We start from the raw sequence: 18,830 nt of genomic DNA, 5'->3' as shown, positions 1-18,830 counted from the left end.
CAAGAGTGTCAGATTACATAAAAGCAGTTATTGTTTCCTTAGAAGCAGAAAGTTTCCTTCCTTCACACCAAATTAACTCAATGAGACTGAAAATTAAAGTAAATTAATATTCTTTATTTTAAACAAACAAATAAATCCTCACTGACCTTTGAAACACAAAGCATAATAGGCAAAGGTGTGATTTAAGCACTACTAGTAATTAAAAATGAAATCAGAAGTTTTCTGTAGGCAACCACAGGAAACCTACTATCCTGGCTTTACAATGAGCCTGGCTATATGAGCGGGCATTTACTTGTTTGCAATTATTTTCACATGCTGCTTATCAATTCCAATTGTTATTAAAGGCAAAGGATACACTGTGTGAGTAGCTGAGTTCAGAAGTACCTTTCAGGAGAAAGCACTAACTATCTGAGATATCTATGGTATCTGAACTGTGCAGCTATCTGTTTTCTACAGGTGTCTCACTTAGGAGGAATCAATAGGTGAGTAATGAAAGTACTTAGCTAATCCTAAGGCCCAAGTGTTTGGGTCAAGAAACAAAGTTTGATTTTCAAAGTTTACTCATAAATGTCCTGAGCTGCAACTTACTGATATCGTAGAGCTCTTGGTGACTCAAAAACCACTTCTTCTGACTGGCTCTGTGCAATATCAAAGCAGAGGTTCTAAGAGTCTCATGAATAAATAAGCTAGCACTTTCACTTCTGTGAAAGTCTGAGTGCCTTTTGCCTGTTTTCAGAACTCCATGCTGTATAGATAAGCCTGGCTGATATGATTCTTCCTGATTTCTGTCCATGTCACGTAGCAGAGTAGCATTATTTCAATAGGGAATAATTTTTAAAAAGAAAGGAAAAAGTAGGCATTCTCTGAACTATTCTTTTAAATTTTGACCACTGTTATGATTTTTCTTTTCCTCTACAAAAACCTAGGATCTTTACAACCAGCCATGAGAATCCTACTTTGAGAAATCACATTTTCTCTAGTTTCCCGTCACATCCTGCAGAGTGACTTGAGGATATTTTCTGTGTAAATACAGAAATTCTAACACATGCGAGGATTTTTTGTCCTTGTTTCCAGAAAAGATTCTAACACATCCCTCCACAAGTAAGCAAATTAACTGAGGAAAAATATAGTGCAGACCCACAGATCCCAAGGTTGTAGAAAACCTCACATGACTTGGCAGCTGAATTTGGGGTTGATTTATAGGCTGTCACCAAATCAGTGGTCAGAAGCTGACTCAAAATGTCTTCTGCAAGCTTTGATTCCTTATTCAGAAAGTCTTCTTCATTTATATTCTATTGAACCAAACAACCCAGGATTTCCTCTCCCTTTGTTGGATGGCTTCCTGTTCCTGCAGCTGCCTTCTGTGATGTCAAAACATGAGAGTTAAGTGTTGCCTGAGGATTATGTTGCCCAAGTCCACCAAAATAAACCAGATTTGAGCATTTAATCCTTTTAACATCTCTAAATATGTGACTTTAAATAGCAAAACCTTCTGTAATAAGGCAACTCCTCCCCTTCACCAGACAGCTCCATGACAAGTAAGGATTCAGTATGACTTGCCTTGAATCTTACATATTGCAATATACTGAAAGTTTCCTGTTATCTTTGCTCCTTTACTGTAGAAAAAAAAATACTTTTCCTGCATCAAAGTCTAATAGGATCAGATCTCACTGTATGTATAATTACATATTATTCTTCCCTTCCCATCTGACCTAAATCAATTCTTCTGGTGGCAGAGTCTGTACTCTGTATTTGAATAAAGCATCAGTTGTATTGAATGTGCTGGAATTGGCAGATGGTTGGTCAGTCATTCAGTTTGATATTAATTGCTTCTTTGAGATCTCTTCCAGAGAACTGAGGACAAAATGCATACTGTCTTATTACATTAAGAAAAAAAAAATTCTCATCTGAAATTCTTTGATGAAAGATTCGTCTGCCTGGCAGACAATGTATTTTCTCTTTAAGAGTCAAAAAATGACTAAAAAATTCCATTATTTAAAGATTATCTCATTTCCTTCCAGTGAGTTAAAAAAAAAAAAAATCAGACATTTTGTTTGGAAGAAAAATTATATTTTTTCTCTTACTATTTGAACAACACTTTTTACTGATTAAGAGAGGGGGGTTCTTTTGCAGGAAGGTCATGTAATTTTTTTATTATGATTAATTTTTAAATTCCTCACCACTCATTAATGTTCAGCTGTGTTCATGTGTCATTTAGTGGTTGATTTTGACTATAGTAGCAAGCAGGGGCAAGATCAGTTAAAACAAGAATATTTAGCATTTGATATTAAACACTGGAGGTTTAGAAGATGACCAAGGCAGCTGGGGTGAGGTCTCTGGGTCTGTATTTCATGTATTATGGTGGGTCTACTGCTAGAGCCAAATAATTTTCTACTGGTATAGAAAGTACTCCCACAAACTCTCCAACATACTTGTAAATTATATTCATGCTTCACATTGAATAAATTTTCCCTTCAGTATATTAAATGTATCTGGCACCTAAAAATCATTATGTATGATTTAATCTCAGATTCATTACTTCACAGATATGTAAAGTGTATGTTGCCTCATTTAGTCATTGGCCATTAGAAATACATAAAATAGCTGGGAGCTGTTAAAAAATGTGGCTCTCATTCTTCTGATGCTTATGTATTACTATTTCCATCACAGCAATTACAGCAGGTGCCAAATGGCACCTATTTCTTTTTGATAAATGGTATCTTATGCAGTATTTAAGTAAGTACTGTGTCTGCTCACCCTAAACATTTTTAAAGAGGTGACAATCAGTTAAAACTGGAGGCTGCTTCTGCCACTGCTTAGCATTGCTAAGCGAGCTAAATGCCTTGTTTCAAAGATGAGTCTCTCTCACCTCAAAGGTCACAAAATTCTTATGCCATTTCTATGATTCACTTTTGCACTATTCCCTCAGTCCTTTCCTTGGTAATATTTTCTTTTTCAATAAGCATGCTGCATGCCCCAGTTTTGTCTTCCTCCTATCCTACTTTTGACATCATGGTGTGTATCTGGATCTTAAGCTCAGACACTGCAAATCATGAATGTTTTAACTTCTGCCACCTATTTACAAGCAACTTTGGGATACATCAGTAACACAGTTAGTGTTTTTAATTTTCAGTAAAATCTTTCACTGAGTCTGGAGGCTTGATCCTGAGCTAGCAAGCATCACATTAGCTCCCCTGATTTAAATGAACAATAGAAATCTCAAATCAATAGAAATCTTCAAAAAATCTCAATACTTCTTGGGACCTCACATGTTTTATATGGAAAGATGGATAAACATGGGAGCAAGATTTTGTCCCAAAGCTGAGCCTCCTTCAGTAAACAATAAAAATGGCTTAGTTGTATATGGCTATATTTTGCTCTACGACTGGAAAAAATATGCATTAACCAGAAATTATTGACATTGGCTAAGGCTATTCACTTGATATTTTATGACAGCAAAATACGTATATTTTTTTCCACATGGAAGAGCCACCGGAGCAGGACTGACAGCAGGTTGGATACTGTGAGCTCACATGGCTGCTTTGAGAGACAGACCAGTTGTGCTCAGAGCAAGGGAGGCCTCTTGGACCCTGTCTGGGTGCTGTGACCTGGAGCTGCCTCTGCCCTGGTGGATATCAAAATTCAATGACAGTCCTCAAAACACCAGAGCAAAGGCAGCAACATGAGCCAGCTTTTCAGGTAGGTTTTAAAAGTTCTCTGGGCTCAACCATCATTATTATGCTAGTAGACAGAGAGTACAAGCTGAAGAACTTGTGCTGATAGCATCTTCAGAGGCAGTTTTGCCATGCTGTGCCATGTCTCTCTCCCTAAGAGTTGTTGTACTTTTCCCCTTCAAGTCTACAGATAACTGAGCTGTTGCTGTTTTGCTTCTGAAAATGGCTTCAGCGTGTCTCTATCCTGCTGCCTAAGTGCACTGATTCATTCAAACCAAAAGGAAAGTGGCTTTAGGAATGGGAAACTTTATTACAATGAATTAATTCCCAGTTCCATACCATTAGTGAGGGCACTCACTAATTGGAGTGATGCTCAAGAATGCTGCTCTCAAGAATGTTGCTCAGGCATCAAGCAGCCATGCCATGTATTCAAGAGGAGGAAAAACAAGGCGTGACCTAAGATGCTGTAAAGATTTAGGTAGTGTGGTGAGCTTTGCAGGGAGGTTAACAGGCCTGGGTTTAGTGCTGGGTTGATGCAGCTCTGCTGCTTTCATTTCTGAGGCTAGTGTCTGCTGGAATTTAAGCTGTGTTGTGTGTACAAAGCAAGTTACTCAGGGTAGCCAGGTATCTCTTACACAACACTTTATCTCATGGAATACAAATCCAGAGAGCTGCACTGAAGATGACAGACTTCTCATGGGAATAGTTGGAAAAAAATCACAAAAAATCTCACTGGATGTATTAAAAAAAGAAAAACTCTCATATCAGCTAACCTGTAATCATGCATGGAAGATGGCAAATGCCTATGGAAGGGTTAAGAGGAAGAATTCTTTACTTTCTCAAGCCTACTGTCCCATCCTTTTAGCAAAATCAAGCCAACAAATGAACAAGAACATATTGCCAGAGAGAGGAGCTGCAAGAAATATTCTAAACCAGAAGAAAACACATTTGGCCACAGCAGCAAGGAGTCAGTTGACACACTCAGCAGGATTTCTGAGCTTATGAATAAAGATGACAACTGAGAACTGAGCCAAAACTCAGAGTAAAAACTACACAGCAATATTCACACCTTTAACGAAGCCAGGGAATTTCTGGCTCTGCATCTTTTGTGCTTTAAATATGACATTTTTGGCATTTTGCCTCTTTGTGTGTGTGTTTTAGTAGTGTAAAGAGATCCTAACTTAAAAGAACCTCTTATTCTGCTTTTTTCCAATTAAATACCCTGCTAACAACCTCTGAAATCAGGGCCTCATGAGCATCAGAGAGCTCTGCTAAAAGTCAAACAAAAATACAATTAGACGAGAGGGATTTTTTCTTCCCCAAACAGTGTCCTGCCACTCACATTTTATCCTTTTTGTCTTCAGTTTTGGGCATGCTGACACTCCTCCATATTTGTTTCTGGAGGTACTTTTGAGCTAAGCCATAAGTGAAGTCTAAGTCACTTCTCACCAGCCCCATACGTTTGTCAGATAGGAAAATGCCAAAATAATGTTTAAAATTACTCCATCAATTCCTGTTGCCTTACAAAATATCTTGGCAGGCTAATTTTATTTTCTTTAGACCATCTTGCAACAAGTTTGCTGGAAACATCATGTTTTGATTTACTGTCCAAGGGGTTTTTTTGTGCAATACTTGCAACAATTTTTGCTTGTAATTAAGAATGGATGGGAAAAAATTCCACGCAAGGGTTTGTAAATGGTTACAAGGGGCCTTGCTCAGGGTCCCTGGCCTAGGTCTGGAGAAGGAGACAGAATTATCCTCATCAAGTTTGCAACCACCTGTAGGAGAAAGGCATGTGGGGGGATGCAGCTGATATGTTCAAGGACAGGGCTGCATTTAGAATGAGCTGGATGGGAGAAATGAAGTAAACTTCATGAAATTCAGTCAGGACACCTGCCCTGCCATCTCTGGAACAGGCTAACATCCAACAGGAAACAGGCTGGGACTGCCTGGCTGGGGAGCAGCTCTGTGGAGCAGGGACAGAGGTCCTGGGGCACACACACCTGGTTGAACCTCAGCCAGTAGGATCCTGGCAGGGATGAAGGCAGAGTGCCCTGGGCTGGGTCAGCAGGAACACAGCCAGCAAATGGGGGAAGCAGTTATTCCTTCTTGCCAGGCATTTGCTTGGCTGTCTCTGGAATACTGGGTTCATCTCTGGGCCACTGAGTACATGGAGGTTGTCAATGAACTGCAGCTCAGCAGAGAGTCCTGAGGTGGCCGAGGCTGAAGCACTTGTGCCGATACAGGTAATAACTGAAATATTTTGTATGCTGTGATTAATTTACATCAGCTTTGATGAATGTTGGGCATTTCATCTTTAAAAACAAATTTTCATGAGAGAATGTGCTTGTGTGGTCTGTATTCACCAGTGCTGATAATTTTGCTCATTTCCTTCAAAGGGCTTTCTTCCTTATAGACATTCCTCACACTGACAAGTGAAGAAAAATTTGACCCAAGTCTTTTTGTTCCATACTGACATCTAAACCATTGGTGTGGAGTGGTTTGTAGTAATTTCTGCTTTAGGAAGAGATCATGAAGTTACAGATATAGATACCTCCCTATCACCACAGGTCACTACAGACTATTACCCAGACACTTTTTTGGATCACCTAAGGAGTGATAAAAGAAAAGAGGGCACAGAAAGCATTTAGAAGCTTATGACATTACACAGTGGCGACAGTGGAAACATAGAGATGTGTTAATGAAGAAGCTTCCATATAATCAGTTTAATATTTATTTTCTTCAGCAATCCACATCTGAAAAATGCCAGTATAAATGAGTGATACTCTAAAAAATATTGGTCTGCCATACTATCACGAAACAGTCCATTTCACCCACTGATACTTTCCCTGTGAAAGTTTAAGGCTGAACTGCTGAATAGCCTCTGCCAGGTTGTGAGGATTTTCTCTGTGAGCTGAGGACAGCATTGGGATTTCCCTACCTTGCAGTAGAGTGGGTGTAGGCTCCTGGCTTGCCAGGGGGATGTGGGGTGTCCACAGTGTATGTGCTGGATGCAGAGCCAGCATGGCAGAACACTGCTGATTTCCTGGCTGAGTCAGCCAGAATTCTCCCTGGGGCTTTTCCTGCACTACAACTCCTCAGCAAGCTCAGACCTCAGAGCCACACAAGGGTCCTATCAGATACTATTCTTATCAGTTGTGTGGGCCAGGAGACACAGCAGCAACATGCAAATGGAAAACCCTTGTTGTAGCTACCAATACTTTCCGAACTGTAGTTTGAACCACTAATATTCAAAACATAAAGGACCAATTTCAGTGTGGGAATAGCTCAGTTAACTTCTAGGAAATTATATTGACCTACCCAGAGATAAATTTTCCTCTAACCATGAATGCTGTTAACACAAACAGCCAGAGAGAAACTGTGTAGGTCATTGATTTTGCAGATTATTTTACATGTAAACTAACTTCACCTTCTGGATTTAATGAGTGTCGATTCAATTTTATGGGCTGTTATTTCTTCAGTGGCCCTGATTCACACAAAAATCTCATAAGGAAAAAGTTCTGGGATTCCAGCTGGTAAAAATTAGCTCTATCTTCATTCTCCACCTGCTTTTCCCTTTGTTAGAATCATGTATTTTATTGTGGTTTTATCAAAAAAGTGAAATACAATTTGATAGCTATGATTTAAATAACAAAGGACTTGTGGGTTTGGATGTAGTAACCAGGACTGTAAAAGCAGAGGTTTGTGGAAATTGATTTGCTATATTCACTAAGGCTGAGCATTCTACTTCTGTTCTTACAGTTATTTAGGCTAACTTGAAAAATTCGAGCCTTGTTTTCTTATTTGGAGTTTCACCTTTGTTTGATCTAAAATACACATACTAAGTGGCCTGGGTTATTGGCAGCTCTTAGCTACTGGTCTCTGCTATCTCTGAACTCTCCGATATCAAAATATTTTTTCTCAATTATGCTGAAGTTAAGCAACATTCTGAAACACTTGTACTTTTCCAAGTGTTGACTTTAAGGCAGAGAACAATTGAAAGATAAGAAGAAGGACCTGAATATCCACCCTCAGACAAGTACATAGCCTCTCTAGTTACCCTTTCCACTGAAAAAGACCTCTAGAAGATAAGGCATGGATGCTCAGCTATGAAGATTGCAAGACGAAGAGCCAGGAATGTGGAGTGGGAGGTAGGTACTGAACATGGTATTCTTTAGGCAAGCAAACACTTCTTAAAGAAACTAAACCTACCTATGTGTGGAATGAAATTCCCTTTGTAACATGGGTAGAATGCTTGTGTTCAATGGAAATCCATAAAATATGAACTCCAGCACAGAACCACTGAAAGGAGCCCTGCCACTGCTCAGTCAAAGCCATGCTGATGTTTGAGAAACTAAAAACTCTTTCCTTCTCAGAGTGTTTCTAATGTTCTATTGTTTGCTGCAAACAAGGTGGAGCAATAAAGCTCTACAGGATGCTGCTTGCAAATTGAAGAACCCACAAAACCTTTGTACTTTTTTATTTTTGTTTCTAGAAGTATTCCTATAGATAAAGCACTTATGCTTTATGCTGCACTATTCATGAGGCATACTTTGCAAAAAGCTTAACAGAGAAGTTTATTTTCAATTGTGGCCAAGTAATTAAGAAAACAATATTCTTTTGCACAGAAAAGAAAACAAAATAACAAAGCTGTGCATTCCTGAGGTTATTTTAGAATGCATTTGTTTCTGTCTGTCACTGCCTGCGGTAAGGCAACAGAACCTGTGATTTTTGACCAACTTGGTGCTGCAGCCACTTGTGCCAGTCGCTTTGCTAAAGAGCAGAGGTGGATGTTCTGATGTGGTGGTGATCAGCATGCAGCACAGAACCAGCTTATCCACAACCATGTCCTCCTAATCCATGCCCAAGCACTGCCAGAGTCAAGAAAGTACTACATAAAGATAACAGCAGAAAGATCCAGTCTGTAAGTACCATTCAAAGTAAGTTATGGCCAGAGGTCTCACATTTTCGGAAAAAGGAGCTGTTTCAATAAACTGTTCCTTTTCTCTGGAGTTAGGTTACAACATTCTTGCCTTTGTTGGAGCTATAGAAGGAATATACAGTATTTTCTCAATGGCTGCAAAGTATTTGCAATTAATAACAATTTTAAGCTTTCTACAAACGCATGCTTTCAAAAAGTGTTGGCCTGTCCTTTTTTTCCTGAAACACTCTGAAGTCCACAGATTTTATATCTACATTACATTGCTGATGGAAATGATGCCTTCCTTTTCTCTGATCCATCGTTTTCTTTTTTCTGTGGGCTGGTGTGTGTGCACAAGCCATAAACATAAACAGGTAAGAATAACTACATATCTATAATAAATAGATAAATATAACTAAATAATTAATATCTATAACTAAATAGATGAAAATACCTAAATATAACTTAAATAACTAAATATAACCATTTATATATATACATATATGTATATATATATATTTATGTATATAAATATATCTAAATATATATTTATACATACACTGTATGTATGCATTAATATACATATATATAACTATATATATGTGTGTGTGTATATATATATATGTATATATATAGAGAGAGAGAGAGATAAATAGACCTATCCCCAGTTAAGGACATGAGTAGCATAAAAATGGTTTAGGTAGCCTATTTGTTTCTTTGTTAGGGTTTGCTAAGGAACATGGTAGGGTATAAAAAACCCCTGGATCAAATAGGTTTCAGATTTCCTTTGAATACAAATGAAAGTTGTTATTATTTGCATAGCATTGGTTCTTCAATTCTGTTAAAAAGCTGAGGCATCTACTTAAAGGCAAAATTCTGATGAGGAAGATTAATTGCTTTTCAGTGAACCCCTCTCCCCCCATACTTAGTGGTAGCTGTGTTCATCGCAGATGGAGGTCTTGACTGTACAATCATTACCACTGACATCACTGAAACTTCTTAGAATCCATGAGCTGGAGACTGACTAAAGAATTAGGCTGGTATTTATTCGCATTCTCAGGATGGGTCTGATCCTGGCTTCCAGGAGACTTCTCTGATTGAGATTGATTCTCCGGGGAGGAGTGGGACTGAGCTCCAAATTGACAGTGTGATGAATAACAATGGCACAGTGATGCTCCAGTCTGTTCCATCAAGATGGATCCTAAATTTTTTGCTATAAAGATAGTGCTCCTTGTTCCATCTAGTGTCCTAGTACAGGTCCCCTGATCATTTAAGTAGCTGAAGAAACAAGCAGGAGCTAAAGGACACCAGGTCTTCTGCTGCTCTACAGCACTGCAGCTACACTGAAGGGCAACGGAGTTTCAGCAGTTCAGACCAGCTGAAGCTTTTCTGCCGAACTGCTTTTGGTAGAGTGGAAGGAAAGGCAGAGCCCATATACCACAGAGCAGTCTCAGAATGTTTGAGATGCTTTTTCTTTGTACCCAGGCAACGTGCAGGTACTCAGGGGAAAGTGTGAAAAGAGAAGAGAAGCCAATAGCCAAATGGATGATTGTTCTGAAAGAAGAAAGAGCTGTGAAAAATTGAAGAATAATGAAATAACATGGGGCAGTTGGGGTGGGAGGAAGCCCATGATGTTTGGTCCCTCAGTAAAGTTAATAAATAGCTGAAAAATGTGAAACAGGATGCAAAAAAAACACGTGGCAAATACCAATGAGGCAACAAAGGCCATTTAGAGCGCTTCCTATCAAAATTCAAACACATGCAAAAATAGAGCTGCAGAAACTCATTTCAGAGCAACTGGTTGTTCTTCATAAATTTTGGTTTACTCCTACTGGAAATTACCGAAGTGCTTTTTTTGCACAGAAGAAACTTGAAAGGTCTGTGACTGTGAATATTTTACTCAGCTTGAAAACACTCTGAAACCCATTAGCTGAAGGGAAGGTGCAAGTTTCACATTGCTCCAAACCTCCCTCGCTCCACAGAGCTCTGCAGCTGTAAGCTGTTTTCTCACAGAGGGACCCAGAGACTTCCACTGCCGTCCACTCTTTGTCAGGATCTACATAACATCATCTGGGGGGGTTGCCCAGGATTATTGAGTGCCCTGCTTGCCCAGCTATCTTTCATATTTGCATGCAGCTATGCTGCTTGGGAACCCACCACAAATGCATTGGCGTGAGTGCATACTCGGATGCGTTTGTGTGTTTGCCAATATATTTGGCACAGACAGAATGCATCTGTCTGAAAGAAACTACAGGATATCTACTCTGACAGCATTCCAGTAATGACATTGAACTGAGGCAGACATATCTATGGAACAATCATGCATTTGTCTGGTCTTTTGAATCTGAAATGCTAACTTGAATTGGAAAGGGCAAGGCCCTTTCAGAGCACTCATGAAGCAGTCAGGAGAAGGAGATCTAGAAGACTTAAGTTTTTTTCTATCTTGTTCTTTGGAGCCTAAATATGCAAGAACAGAGCACAGCCCTGAGGGAGGCTTTGCTCATGCCTGAGCCCCTGACCTCAAAATGGAAAACTCAGAGTCAGCTAAGTCTCCCTGACAACAAAGAGGAGGGGAAATGGAATTGGCACTCCACATTATTAATTTATTTGCATTACAATTTCATCTCAAATGGGGAATAAACTGAATCAACAAAGAGTGGTAAAGAAGTGATCTCTTGTCTACTACAAAAAACCATATACATATGTATATGTGTGCGTGTGTTTACATGTATATATCTCTATATCTGTATATGGAATGGAGAGACAAAGTCTGCTCGCCCTTGGGGGCATGGCAGGCAGCATTGGGTGTGCCAGCTCAGGAAACAGCGCTTATCTTATCCTGTGACATTTTGGGGTCCTCTTTGAGCCAGGAAATGCCATCATGACCTGCAGCAGATAAGATAAAGAGCTCTAAAGAGGGCTGCAGAGTCTTTATGAGTAATCAGAGCCTTTATGTGAAATCAGTTGTTCAAACAACTGCTTATATTCTGTGCATTCAGAGAAACTAGTACTGATTTCCCCACTTGTTTCTTGCCAATGACACCACTGACATTTTCTCAGAGATCTCTCAAGACCTGAAATCTACCTTGTGTTTTGAAAAAAAAAAACATCAGAAATGCTTGGCAACTTGAAGAATCTGTAACCAAAACAATTCCTCTCTGCCTTCTCTAGTTCAGTTTCCCTACCTGGTAAAAGGAAGAGTTAAAGTGAAAGGAAATGGAGTATGACATCAGACCTGAGGCCAAGTCCTTAATTTGTTTTTTTGCTGAGGCTGAACTCAAGGAAGTCAACTGGATCCTTGCCTGAGTAAGTAATGAGCAGAAATTAAGGAAGGGCTTGAAGCCTGGGTCTTTGATGATTAGGTCAATGCCTTCCGTGTAATCCCAGGTGACCAAAAGAGCATAGAGAAAAAAAAGAAAAGTACCCCTTAGCACTTCCCATTGCCAGCTCAAGCAGGAGTACTTCGGTGCTCATGGAATTGGGAGTCTACAACAGAGCTGTTAAAACCCCATGGAAATGAGAAAAACACTGGGGCTGGGCAGTTGCAGCCATGTGGCTGCAAAGTTAAAATAGAGCCATTTACAAATTTGACAGATTCCTCTCTTCAAAATCACTGTGAAGCACAAGGCTGTACACATACATCTCCTCTGAGCACACCACAGGATTCCAAATCAGACTGTAGATATGTTCTGCAAAGCAATTGTCCAAGGATGTGATCCAAATGCCTATATCACCTACCTCAGTGAATTCAATGCCTGATTCATTAAGTCCAAGGACAGGGTTTGCAAAGCTTTCATTGAAACTGCTGTAGACTATGCAATTACAATAAAACAGATGACTGCTTTTATCTGCAGGTATAGGACATGTACAAAGCAGATTGGTTCTACTAAAACATAATATCATGCCAAAAGTTCTCCCAGAAAGAGAATGATAATGTTCCAGAAAGTAAGCAATATGTGACCCTGCTTGGTCTCCACAGAACTGCGGACACCGTTTTTCTTGGATCGAAATGTTGTGGCCAAATTTTGTATTGAGTCATTACTCAGACAGTCTTATTGACTCCCATGGAATTGTACCAATCCAAATCAACCCCAGCTGTCCAACATCCTTCCCTTGACTCCTAACCCTTTGCAGTCCTATTCTTCCCACCTCACAAAGCTTGCCTTGAGCTAATTCAATGGCAGGAGTACAAATGCAAGACTGCAGAACTGACCAGTTTTATGTATTCATAGCCATAGCAGCCAGAGAGAGTCAGTAATCCTGGAATCATCTGATTAGACAGCACACAAAGCTAAATTTAATTCCATTGTTTTGCAGCCTGTGGCACTAGTAGGGAAAGGAAAGCTATTAGTAATCCCCCTCTGTATTGCTCTCACTGTAAATAAGTGTTTTTAGGGGATTATCCAAGGATGTAGATTTCATATTATAAAATGTTCTTACTGCTGTATAAACTATGGGTGTAAATTTAGGTGTAAAAGGTAATGAATATATAACCAAGAGTGCTCAGGATGTAAGCTCCTCAAAGGGCTTTCTTGAAGACTCAGATCACAGCACCAGTGAGGATTTATACTTATACCGTTGATCTGAAACAAACAAGATCATTCTAAACAGGAGATAACTTAAGCAGATTAAATAAGCATTGTACAAATATGTATACAGTTCTGCTTCACCCCATTTCCTCCCATGCACATCACTTATTTGCATTTATTATATTACAGGTTGGAAAGAAATGTTCAGTTGCTTAGGACTAAGCTCACCAGGAGCAGAAATTGCTGAGGTAAGTACTCAGTGGTTTGGCTGGCTCCAGCACTAAGGAGGCAGCTGGAGGGTATCCTCACTGCAGATTGTGTCAGGAGGGCACAGTGTGAAGGGGAATCTCAAGCTCGCACCCCCTGGTGCTGAGAGACTCTGAGTGCTGAGTGTCTGTCACGGAGCTACTCTCACCTTGAGGAAGATGGGAGTCAAGTCCTCTGGGATGCCTTCACACACCATTGGCTGAGGCAAGCAAACAAATTTATAGGAGACAGCCCGGTCTGGGAATTCTGCCAGCAGGAAAAGGAGAAGGCAGAGAAGAGTCTGTCTCTGACATCTGTAACTAAAGATGGTTTTCCTGCAATGCTCATAGAGGATGGCTGGCAACACCACAGAGATCTAACAGAAAGTAAGGCTTCAGCTTTATGAGGTTTAAAAGAACTGCAACTTACTATGCAACTCTGCATTTGAAAAAGACAGAGCCCTCTGCAGACATTAATGCTTTCTTTTGCTCCTCTCACAAGCATTTGGCATATTTTTGCTCACATAAAACTTGCCCACCAATTCCTTTGTGAAATGCTTTTAGGAGATGTCATCATAAATCATTTTCTCAGTAATCGTTTGCTTCTACCTCATGTAGCATATCCATGTTTTGCATATACCTGGAAGAGGACAAGCATCCAGAATGTATGATCTCCCTTGCTGGCTGTCTGACTAAATATGAGTACTACACCCCATACAGCAGACAGACAGAAAGGATCTGGGAACAGCAAAAGTCAGAGGGGCCAAAACAAGTGTATCCATTTGGCTTGTTGCTTCTGGGTGGCCAGCAATGAAGTGCTGGTGTTCATACACTTATCCTTCATGTACCCAGCCAAGGTCATTGTTACCCAGCTTTCAAACCTGGGCCGTGCTGGGACTTGCTGCAGAAACCAGTGTCTTTTTAGGAGGAGGAAAGCAGGGTGTGTATGTGTGTATCTGCAGGGTAGGGTTCTGCACCGAAGGACACAATGCTCCTGACACATTCAAGAACCACTCCAGCTGCAGGTAGTGCATTTTGCCTTAGCATGACTGTATTCAGCTTAGGACATATTTCAGGCTAGCTTAGAATAAGAAAAAGTGCCTGGTGTAAACACTTTGGGTTTCAAAGTTTGAAAGCCACTTTCTGAGACTACTCCCCCTTGCAGTATGCAGTTTAATGGCAGATACATTTGCTGTTTTCACCTACATGTTCATTCCAAAGTGAGAAGAGCAGGCTGAAAAGCATACTAAATGAAAGCAGAAGGGTATTTCTTGCAAGAAAAGTGGTCTTAGGTAAAGGGAAGAGATGGATATTTCCCTGCTCAAGCCAGGAACACAGATACAGAGCTCATTGTAACTGCAGATTCTGATACCAGATTCATTACAAGTTGGACATTTATTTTGTACAAGAGAACATAATTCTGAGAACCTCTCCAAGAGAAAGCTCTGTAAAATCCAAATTTTAAGGGCAAACAGGAATAAAAGATTGGAAATAGGATCTTCCATGTTCTGCTACATATCAAATGAGTTGTTTTTAATTACAGAATCTCAAGTGTTAAAATTACTGCATACTGGGTGGAATCTGGCAGCCTCACGCAAAGAAAGCAAACAATAGACAAAATACAGTGAAACAGAGTGTTAAAAATCCTCCAAAATAGTCTGCTATTATAAGTCAATATTTTCTGAAGCTGTCAGAAAACAATTTTAGGTATCTGCAGAGTCTGCCATGATGGCAGATCTGTCCAACCACAAAACTCATCAGCTGGGGCTCAGCAGTTTGCCCAGCTGTAAAGCCCAGAGCAGGCTGAAGTAGACCAGGGACAAGGGTCTGGCACAGCCTGTCTTCACCCACCTGGCAGATCACAGATAAGCAAGCCACCATTTGTAGACTACAGCAGCTGAGGTGCCAACACCCAAAAAATCCTTGGGTGGTACAGCGGGCTCTCAGAGAGGCAGGCAGAAGTCAAAGTACATAGGGAAATACTGCAGTGGGATTGTGAGAGATTAACTGGGAAGTCTGATGCCTAAGATTTTATCCCAAGACCTTATAAAAGTCTCACCCAGGAGCAGAGCACAGCGTGGTCTGAAGTTGCATTAAGAAACCAACCAACTAGACAAAAAATAAATCCCAGTTTATACTGAAAGTAGCAATTTTGTTTTAAAAACCCTCCTTCAGCAATTTCACCCTTCTCTTTGGTTTCAACTATTTTTCAAATCTTTAAAATTCTGCACCTGTTCGTTAATCTTATGGAACCAAATTTCTGTTTTGCAAGGAAAGGGGAATGTAGGTTCAACAAAAAGGCAGCAACTCAGTGATGAGCAAAAGTAGTTTAAGTATTTCAAAAGGACAAGCCCCTTCTAAAAATTCAATTGGAAGAGTGCAACTGATAAAGAAATCCTATAGTACTTTAACTTGGAAGCGTTCAAACTGTTGAAAAATGACATTGCAAGGCTGAAGAAATCAATCAAAGTTCATTGGCCAAATTCTGCACTCAGAAAAGAACAGCTAAGATCAGAATCTCTCCCAATTGCTATCTGTTTTCCTATTTTATAATTAAATCTTGCAATCTTTCCTCAGACAAAATCATCCTCTGGGATTGCTGGCATTTTTTAGGACTTCAAAAACTTGGCACTCAGTGTTCTCAGGAGGAAAATCTTTAAGAGTTAAAAGTATACAGCTGAACTGCAAAGAACTGTCCAGAAGTGGCACGACCTCATCCCCTAGCAACAGAAATCAATAACAACAAAGATAATATAATTACACCACAGAAAGGATCCAGAGGGCAGATTATGTCAAGTATTATGTTGTTAAGAAAGAATGACATGTGAATCAGACAGTTTTAAACACGGATGAAAATACAGAAAATGTGCAAAGTCGATAGAGAAAAGTGAAATTCGAACACAGAATAAATTAGCCTGCAAACTCTTAAAAGGGAAACAAAATTATTCCTGTTCCTGCTTTCACTGTTTTATTTATTCAGTACACAGAATCAGATTCCCAGGGGAGCAGGGAAAGGCATTTTATTTCACAAGAGGCATAGTGGCACAGGGAAAATGGATGACCCTATGATGACAGCCTTGTTCTGGAGCTCTGAAGACCCAGTTCATTTCCTGTTTTTGGTACAGATGGTCCATACTACTCAGACGAATTGTGGGCTTCCTGTTCCTCTGTCTCCCATTTGGAAAAGAGTGCCAGTAGGAGTATGAGGATTCAGAGCGTAGATGGAACAGATACAGCTGTAGTCTAGGGATGACATGGAATTGCCTGCAACAGAAGGATTCCTGTCTGCATTGGCATGGAACACGTATTTGTCTCTTGAACAATGCTCCTCCCTTTTGCTGTTCAGGTTGCTCACATGTCTGGAGGAGGCAGGGCATAGTGCCTGGGCAGCCTCCACTCCTCTGCAATACTTGGAGCTCCAGCACCACCCGCCTGCCAGCACAAAGGGTATTTGGAAATGTGTTCCCTGACACAGCTCCCTGCCAGCGCATTCATACAGCTTTGACACATAAAGTAACGTGGGGAAACTTTCCAAGGGCAATCCCATTTTTGGCAGAACTGACAGGTATCAATAAAGGCCTATATGCCTATTGCTTTATGTGATGCAGTAATGTCCTATCACCAAATCACCTGATCCCTCTCCCACAGTTTTGCCTATTTCTTCCCTATACCACTGCCATGTGAATGTAGCTTTCTACTCAGAGTCCTAAGCAGCCTCTGGCTAAAGTGACCCTGCCTTTTTCAGCCATGTCCAAGACATTTGCTGAAATTAAACTACATAAACCAGCAGAAAATCCAACAACTGCAAAAGGAACATCAGAGGTTAATAGTGGGGTCTCATCATGATTTCTACATATTGATGTCATACATAATGATTTCATACATACTGATATGTAGACTAAGCAACAGCTTGCTGAACTCAGTTTCTATGTACTCAGGGATCTCAAAAGCAGGATCAAGGTGAGATGTTTGTAGTAACAAATTTTGGAGGGGGTGAAGATGTGCACTAAGAGTATGCTTTTCACTTACTGCATTTTTGGCATAAGTGAAAGAACCTTCTGAATGACAAATATATGCTCATGAACACTCTTAGCAGTACAGCCAATAATAATGAAAAAGCCCAAACTAGAGAGACAGAGAGAGAAAGAATATTAGAATGTATGTGAGGTGTAACTCACACTATGGGTTTTGTCTCTTAAACACTCTTTATTTTACCTGTTCATTGCCACCCTTGTGGTACCTGGTGTGGTCAATCTCTCTCCCTCTGCATCAAATTCTGAATTGATGGGGTTCACATGTCACACATGGAGGACACAGAAACAGAGTGGCACCAAAGCACAGAGGCTACATCTACAGCAATAAATGCAGCAGGGCCAGGAACAGTCCTGGGCACTCTGTCTCAATCATCCATGCTGTTAACTTGTAATGTTTCCAGGCACAGTTTTGGCTGAAGGCTGACAGCCCATCCTGAAAAAGTCCTGGGCCCTGTTCAGAAGTTGACAGTGCCCAGGGAAAATTCCCAATGGCAGTTTGGATGCAGACACCTGATTTGGAGAATCAGAGAATTTAACAGTATGGACAGGTACTTCCATGGTATTTGGTCTCAAAACCAATTCTGGGGACATTTAATTGACTCATATGTATATTATCTGTGATTATTTGTGCCTTCTTACCATGAGAAACCAGCGCTACTATTCTAAAGTCTTTCTAATTATTTTTTAATTAGAAAGTTTGAAGTAATTATTAGAGACCATTGCTTCTTTCCTCCAATCTGTGAAGGGTCCAGTGGCATTTTTTGAACCTTTACAGGCAAGACCCAAAACTGGGCACTTATCCAGGACTGCTTTGCTGTTATACTCATCTTTATATCTCTTTTATGAGTAGAAGTAGCTGATATCAGACCAATTATGGTCATTATTCCTGTCATAAGATGTAAAACTAAGCACAGATGGTATCTTATTCAACCTTAACATGATGCAAACAAAAGAACTATTTTAACACACTGTATAAAATCAGGGGACTTTCCACACTCTTTCCCAGGAGTGCCTGAGAACTGATGATTTAGCTGCCTTGGCACCTACCCTAGACCCATCAGCCAAACTAGTCTATTTTTCCTTCAGAACAATACGTTTTGCAGATATTACTAAATCCTGTTTTTTTCCCCCAGCTTCATATGGAACTGTGTTAATCACAGCTCAGTGGATGGAAGAATCAGCACAGTGGATGCAGTTTTGTAAGCCTTTTTCACAGCCTGCACAGTCAGGCTCCTCTAATACTGGCTGTCACAGTTCTCCCATCTGAGCTGCTGTTTAACTCAACTGCTTCTCCTTTGTACCACCCAGCTCATCTTTTCTAAATCCTAAAAAGTTTTATTGAGGACTAATCTAGTTACTGATACTCCACGTGATAAAAATGAGACAGAGCTTTCAGCCAGGACTCCCTGTAAGTTAATTTGAAGCAA

This window comes from Haemorhous mexicanus, chromosome 1, assembly GCF_027477595.1.
Source record: "Haemorhous mexicanus isolate bHaeMex1 chromosome 1, bHaeMex1.pri, whole genome shotgun sequence".
Taxonomy (NCBI): Eukaryota; Metazoa; Chordata; class Aves; order Passeriformes; family Fringillidae; genus Haemorhous; species Haemorhous mexicanus.
The sequence above is the reverse complement of the archived record's forward strand: the minus strand, read 5'-3'. Positions refer to the sequence as shown.